Here is an 8,535-nt window from a genome sequence, read left to right as displayed (position 1 = left end):
TCATCCTAAAGAGACTCCATTTCTTAACAACTTGGCTGCCAAGTTGCTTTCCTTCTCTTACTCTCAGTATGCTAGGCATTCTTTCTTTCTTTGTCAGATTCATGGCTGCCAGCCATGATGACTATGTTCTGCCTTCTCTGAATGCCAGCTGCTGGGAATCACAACTGGGGAGATATTTGTTGCCTTCAGGTCCACAGGCAACTGGTTTGCCACTGTGAGAACACGACTGTCAACTGGATGGGCCTTTGGCCTGATCCTGCAGGACTCTTCTTGTGTTCTTACAACTAAAATTGCAAATCTGTGAAGGCAAACTTGATGATCTGTTCTGCACAAAATATATCATCGCCTGACATAGTTGTGGGGTAAAGCCTACTAAGATCGCATCACCACTACATGCTGCATTTAAATAGGAGCTGTTTGAAAGTAAAAAAATAATTTCAAGGGGATGGGAGAAGCTTATGGAGGACTCATTACTTGTGGACTGTAGCTCACGATTTGCTTTGCAGACTTTGTTTAAACAAATAATACCCGTTTCTCTTCCATTGTCTCTCTGCACTGTAAACATAAGTCAGAAATATTATGATGATAGGAGCAATCAGCAGGAAATTTTCAACATCCACATTTAAATAAAACATACTAGGAAAAGTCCAATACACTGGAGATTTCATGTGCCAGTTCCTTTTAGTCAAATAGTTTTGCAGAATAATATATCACCAAAGCCTCTCATCCCCTTCCAAATCAAGAAAGTGAGGATCGTGCAATAAAGAATTGGAAGCGACAGTTCAGAAAGCAGAATTGAGACGGTTCCTACTTAGAAATTTGAGAGGCAAGAGAGAAAATACACTATTAAGGGGCTGTTTGAAGCCCACAATCAGTTTCTGCCTTGCTATTTTCATTTTTTTTAATGTTTTGAAATTATACTTTCTCCCCACCCCAAAGCTGTGTATATATAATGCTGAGATATCAGTGTCACAAAGAAATGAATGAAAAGGAAGGCGGCAGAAATTGCTTGATGATGTGGTTACACAAATTGTGTGATAGAATTTTTTCTTCCACTCTCGGTGGAAGTATAGTATAATCATAAACCAGTATAATCATAAACAAGGCAAGCACTTAGGAAAAAAGAAAGCAGGGCTCTTTAACATGTTAATTCTGTTTACCAGTTCAGACTGATTTTCTTCCTCCTCTTTTTTTTTTTGTAATAGTTTGTGTCTGTTGGATAGGTATATTTATATCCAATGCCACACAAGGCTGCTACTTGACTGAGCAAATTAAACATTTTGGATGCAATTTCTTGCTCCCCTGTCTCTGGGTTTTTCCACACTTCCTCTTGTCCTGCCGAATTCCCCCAGGGAAAACTGCTCTTTAGCACTCAATCAGAGCAAACAGCAACTTCGGTTTCCCCCAGATTGCCATTTGTTCTGAACTACTGCTAAAGAGATGGTTTTCCCTTGCGAAGGAGTGGGGCAAGGGGAAAACTGTGCACTCATGCTTTCTAAGCACGGCAAAAGTGGAAGTATTGATGAGCCCCATCCCTCTGTATGCATGTATACTAGGGGCTATGCACCTGTTCACGCTGCTTGCCAACCCTGTCTCCTCTTCATCCTCTGCCAACCAACCCCTTCCTTTTACACCTGGCCAACTCCTACTTCCCCTTTACAGGTTCCCCAGACCCCAAATGCCTTACAGCTTACTCCAACCCCTTCCCCTCCCTTTACCTTTTCCCCAAACTGCCCCCCTCCTCCCCAGCAGTGGCAGTGACATGGGGATTGTTGCTGCTACAGTAGATTCATTCACTTCCGCCCATTGTTTCTCCCCTTCACCCCCTTCCTGCACCCACTGCCACCAGTAGTGGTTAAAGGGGGAACAGCAGCAGAGCAGAGCAGGATGGTTGCTGGGAGCTCCCCTGGCCTGGCCTGTCTGTTCCTCTGCTTAACTCCTGAGCCCTGAACACCCCACCCACGCACTCCACCTGCCTCTGCTTGCTTGCCTCATCTCCTGCACACTCGTCTGTCTGGGCTGTCCATCTGCTGTTCTGTCCTTATGCTGCAGTTTGTGTGGCTGCCCATTGGTGTCCACGCAGACTGCAGTGTGATGACAGTCTTACATTTTTATTATATGCTATTATACATGTACATATATACACACACACACTCTTCCTCATTGAGTTTGATTTATAATATTTATTTATTTAATTGGAGTCCGACTAATTGAGCAATTAATTTTTCATTCATGTTTTTGATTTGAGCACGTACTTCCTGGAAAATGGAACTTTATCACCAGCTGACTGGAATAGGACTCAAGAGAGCTAGCTTCAAATTCCTAGCGAGCCTTAAAGTGCACTGAGAGACCTTGTGCAAGTCACACACTTTCACTTTAACCCACCTGACAAGGTTGTTGTGAGGATTAAATGTGCGAAGCATGCACACCACCCTGGGCCCCTTAGATGAAAGGTGGGATATAAATGTAATTAATCGTAAAAATGTCTCCCAGAATAAGGACTGGAGAAAAAGCAAAATCTGATAACTTCATGATTAAAGGTGTGATTGTGTGACTTACTTCTGATGATAAAAAAAAAAATCAGAAGGGAGGCATGCTTGCCATTCTTAACACACCATTCGAGTTTATATAGAACAATAAAGGGAAAATTAAAACATTCACAGATTTGCAATTTTCTTTTGACCAAGCAATAGATTATTTTTCCCCCTATGGTTGCTAATTTTATATTGTACACATTCTGGGTTGATGACATATTTATCTCCTGATTGTCTATTGATGATGAATGGGTAGGAGCCAAACCGTTAAAATACACATAAGCCTACAGTATAATGCAGTGTAATATGTAATTTGATTCACTCTACTTAGAACCAATGGCAATTTAGTCATGGATTTTAGTTTTAATTGCTCTCTTTGTCAATGTGATGAAGATTACTTAAATCTGAGGGGTCTTAGTCAACCAATGTTGCATCTGAAATGGCATTTCATTCTTTATTGACATAAATACTCTCCAACCAATTTAAATAGCAAGACTATATACGGCAGTTTTATTCAATTTTAGGGAGTCTTAACAAAATAAATAAATAGGGCTTACCATGTCTTCAGGCAGCTACTACACAATGACTGTAATGAAGGTTCTGTATGTCTCCCCTTCAATTTTAACATTATTGTTTTCCTAACTTTGCAATCATATAACAAGATAAAAACACAGATTCATACATGAATCAAATAACTGGATTTACGGATGTTTGGGAGGGTGGTTGTGGGGGTTTTGAGGGGGAGTGTGGTTGAAAGTAAAATGTACTTAAAGCAGTATATCAGTTGTAAAGATCACAACTAGACCAAATTTCTCAGTACTCATTTAAACAAACCTGTAAAGAAGACAATTATTATTATTTACATTTTACTGATGGAAAAAGGGAGGTTATGTATAGTCCTGGTGCAAGATTTGTCAGAGAACAATTTTCTGAAGTTTGGAATGTTTTCTTTTTTGAGCTCCTCATGAACATTAGTTCTCCCTTGAGGAGTATTTAGTGAAATCCCCACCATGACCAATTTTGGAATTCATGAATTTTGAGCACAACCGTGGATCCCATTTTAATATTGCTTTATATTATTTTAATATTGAAGGAAGAAGTAGGTTGGGCCCATACTCTTTCTAGCATTCTACATACTGTCACTGGCAGTGCTTTTTTTCTGGGGGGATGCAGTGGTACGCATACCCCTAAACATTTTGTGAATCTTTGTACTTTTGACCATTTACTGTATTTATTTTTCCTGATTTGAACTATAAAATGATGATTTTCTTGAGTCAAAATGAGAGTACCCCTAAACATTTTTTTAAAAGGAAAAAAGCACTGGTCACTGGTAACCCAGTATAGTGGCACTGTGTTGCCCCACATCCTCCATTGACCCATCAGCCAGATCCCGCAGCCAGTGGGAGAAGTAACAGCCTCTCTCACTGGCTGGGAAAACTTTGAATTTGGTCTGCTTGCAGATTGACCAATAGCTGTTGGACCTAGACATGGGCACATTCAGGGGGTGGATCAGACTGAGACCCTTGAGGATTTCACTCAGGTCTGCTCCCTGGGAATAAAAAGAATGTTGGCCTCTTATCTGTCACTGCACACTCACTTACTTGACCCACCATCCCTGTAGTTAGGCTGGCACCTACCCATCACTGGGAGTAGCATTTGTTTTTGACATTGCTTATATCCATGACATTGGCATGGATTACATCAGTTGCAGCATTCAGGGCCAGGGAGGAATTTACCTTCAGGTCAGTTGGCCAGCCTGGGGGAGTTTGCATGCTTCATAGCAATTGTCACAACTTAGGCAGTTAAGGCATTGGGTAAAAGCCTTAGTCGTGGTCACAGGTGGCTGGGAGCAGGTTATAAGTTTCTGCTTGGCCCTCCAAGGGAACAGGATATCGTATTAAAAGGATCCTGGAGGAGATGCTCCTGTCTGGAAGCCCAGATGGGGGCTAAGGCCATTGCACTCCTCCAAAGGTGTGAATCTATTTGACCTTAGTCATAGGAGTCCCTTACCACTGGCTCAACACATCGGAGAATCAGCCAGCATGCAGGTTGGTTGATACAGGTTATACACAGGGCTTAAGCCCTAACCCCTTGCCTTGTAATCAATAAAGTTGTGCCCTAATTCGAACCAAAAGAATGTGTCACGAATGGCCACTCAATCTCGTGCACAGTGCTGTCTGGTGGGCTCATGATGCCTGGGCATGAAATTATTTTCCTTAGTTCATTGCTTGCTTTCTCCCAACACCACCAGCAAGATTGTACAATGGATTTCTACTGAACATTAATTGAGCCAAAAATTCTCCTAAGAGGGATTTTTGAGGGGAAAGATCTGATAATTTCTGAGATTATCAAAGAATATGTGACAAAATCCCTCCCCACAAAAATCATGACCCACAAATAACTATTTCGGGTGGTCATTGTCACTCAGCCTTAGGCCTTTGGCTGGGGGATGATGGCTAGTTGAAGCCATTTAGCCATTAATCACCAAGGTGAGATCTGAACTGAAGATTTCATGGCTGACAGCACAGACCTTTAGCCCCAGGGTGGGAAGCTTCAAGAATGGAGGTGAATGTGGACTTCCAGTCGTCTCTGTCAGGTTCTTGAGGCTTTCCTAGGCCATACCCCTCACTGACTCTGCTTCACAACCACCCTGAGTCTTTATCCTAGCTGGAAAGTGTTCTTCAACTCTAGAATGCATTTTGCTTGCCTGGGTGGAAGCTAGAAAGGGGGGGGGGGTGCACCTTACTGCAAAAAGATAACAATTGCCAGTGGCGTAGCGTGGGGGGTGCAGGGGGGGCCGGCCGCACCGGGCGCAACATCTGGGGGTTAGGGTTAGGGGGCGCAAATCCACGGGTTAGGGGGCGCAAATTACTTGCCTTGCCCTGGGTGCTGACAACCCATGTTACGCCACTGACAATTGCATCAATTCCGCCTGTGTATTCCTCTAGTACCTGTTCCAAGTGCCACTGGTGCCAACTATAGGGGGCCTAAGTACCCACACAATTTTTGTTGTGATGCTTAGCACCCACACAGCGAGGCCTCCGACTCAACTTGTGGTGCCTCATGAAGCACCAGAAGTTGTACAGAGGTGGCGTCTGAGGCCTTGTGGGGCCTTGGAGATGGTGCCTGAGGCATCACAGGGCCTCAGACACGACTTTTGGGGTCCCCAGATGCTGCTGTGGTGCATGACAGGACGTCACGACATCACGGGGCAACATGGCGGCAGGATGTCAGATTACTTCGTGCACCGATGGGCACCCACAATCTGGGGCCCAAGTCAGCGCTCCTGTCGAGTGCTGTTAATTATCACTGAGGATCAAGCAGGAGAATTATAAAACAAATAACTTTATTTAAACGAGCTTTCTTTAAACTCTTCTCTCTGACCCTCCCGCTCTCTCTATACTTTCTGTACTGAATCACTTGATGGTAGCTGTTCCCTTAACTTGTGCCTCTGTGTCACTGAGTTTCTCTCATAATAACCCTCTTAATTAGTTCTATGTACACTGATACACTGCCCAGCATAGGAGCCAGGGTTCCTTCTGCCCCCAATAAAATATTTGACACCCTCCCCCAAGTTGCAGGTACTGTCTGTTGAAATGCACGAGGAAGGCTTTATTTTGGTATCAAAAAAATTATTAAATCTTTTTTAAAATAATACAATAAGATGAAATAAACTAATCTAAATAAAAGCAGAAAAAAGAAAGATGGGGCGGGGACCCAGAGTCCTCTTTTGAAGGTAGATCTTGTCTCACATGAAAAATGGTGGACTCTCCAAGCCCTCCTCTGGGAGCTTCTCTTTCTTCTCCCTGTATCTCACGCTGGGAGTTAGTTTTTCCCTTCCCTGCCTCTCACTCAGGGTCCACCCACAACCCATCCACCACCTTCCTATGTGTGTAATCCCTGGACCCAGAGCAGAGGACACCAAAAGAAAACAGAAGGGAGGGGGAGAATAGGAACTAGTTTGTTGAACAAAGCGGAAATTCATGTTCATTGCTCTGCCCACATTTGCTGAAGGTTACCTAGGAGGGACTGTGCCTTTGAACCAGAAAAGGTTCCACACCTGCTGGTCTACACTGATTGACAGTGGTTCTCCATGGATTCAGCAGAAGTCCTTTCAGATCTATCTGGAGATGCCAGGGACTGAACTTGGCATCTTCTACATTCAAAGCACGTGCTCTACCACTGAGCCACAGCCTCTACCCTATACACCCTTGAAACCTACCTTTCATAAGCAGAGTGATACTTTTGTGCTTGTCAGTACATAATTTGGAATGCTCTCTTTTCTCTATAGCTGATTTTGTTCCTGACTTCAAGAAAGAGAAAAAGAGGGAAGAGAGGTAGCAGTAGCAAAGGAACTTGCTCATCAGATAAGTGTGATCAAAGAGGTAGCAAAACCAGAATCATATTTTGCTCTGCGGAATGATTTTATTTTTTTATACTATGAAAAATAATATGAAATTCCCCTCCCATGCACCAAAAAAAGTATGTTTCATTTTGGGGAGAAATAATAGTGTGTCAGGTCAGAAATAAAACTGAAGAATGCAATTGACAGGTTGGTACTTGTGGGGGCCAGTATTTAAATTTGCAGGTATTTGTGTTCAACAATAAGCCACTGAAAAGGGTCTTTGTAACAAAGAGAAAAAATGTTAAATTATTCTCAATCAAGCAAATTTTATGATGCAGTCACAGACCCATTTGTGACATTATTTTAGTGTTGAGCAGTTCTCCACTTACAGTTTTATACTGCAAAGTTTCATAATAAAAAAGAGAGAAGAGAGAGATTTCAAACTCAGATTGTTCTTGTAGCTGAATTCATTATGCACTGCGCCACGGAGACCTTTTTTTTTTTTTTTGCATCTGAGTCAAGAGCATCATTTTAAAAGCTATCTAGCTTGAACATTTTAGAATTAGAGTGATGTGTTATCAGAAATTACTCTGCCCACATGTCTAGTTGCTTCATTGTTCCACCAAGTCTACTGATTATACTCAGCCCATTCTTGACAAGCATTTCAAATGCACCCTTAGACTAGAGGCCATAGAAAGCTGGCCTGATATTTGTGCTAATAATACTCATGTTGGGCCTTCTGCAAAAGCAGTTTAGCATGAGTCAGAATTTCACAGTTGCTATCCCATAAAAAATAATGGGCATATCTTTAGACAATTATTTTCACACTCTAGGTAACGGAGGACAAGTAAAAAGCAAAACAAAAACCACCCTGCATGCTGACTCTTCAGCCTCTGAAGATTTTTCAATTTTGTTTTGTTGGGCTGCTGCTGCAGAAAACTCACTCTTGGCTTTGTAGTGGAGGTCATTGAGGACAAGATGAAATGTCAGACACCAAAGCTCACTTCATTCAGCACCTTCGCATGTTGAGTGTTATTGCAGAAAGATCTTGAAACAAGCCTGCAAATGTTCCAATAAAGCAGGTCAGCGTGATTTCATTCTAAGAAATGGTAAGAACAAGAAAGTTAAGCAAACTCCAACAAGTGAAATCAGCTCAAATGCTTTAAAGGGGGGGGGGGGGGGATAAGTAAACACCAACTTTTATTTCATGCAAAACCATCACTCTTCAAGAAACAAAACTTAAAAGGGGGTGTAACCAGATGCTATAGAGCAGGTGGACATCAGTATTCTTGAAAATTGTTCTATAGATAATGGACATTGTTGGTGGGTGCAGCTTTTTAAATACCTGCAGCACTGAGATACTGCAACAGCTGCCAAAATAAGTTCCATGGTTTTACAAAATTCATGAGCAAAACTATGATGGTTCATGGCGACATGTTGTTAGTCCATGTATGTTTCCAATGCTTGATGGAAACAACAGACCTGAATATCTATCATGTTGTGAAGAATAGACATTATCTTTGGGAGAAGGAAACGCTAAGGAGTAAACCTTACACATATCCAGGGTAGAGTTCCTAAGGCAGTTGGATGGCATCTTGTATGCCTCCTTCCAGCATCTCCTGCAGCCAAACTGGCACCAAATGTATTGCTTTGCTT

The sequence above is a fragment of the Podarcis tiliguerta genome, assembly GCF_965153285.1.
Source record: "Podarcis tiliguerta genome assembly, chromosome: Z".
NCBI lineage: Eukaryota > Metazoa > Chordata > Lepidosauria > Squamata > Lacertidae > Podarcis > Podarcis tiliguerta.
The sequence above is the reverse complement of the archived record's forward strand: the minus strand, read 5'-3'. Positions refer to the sequence as shown.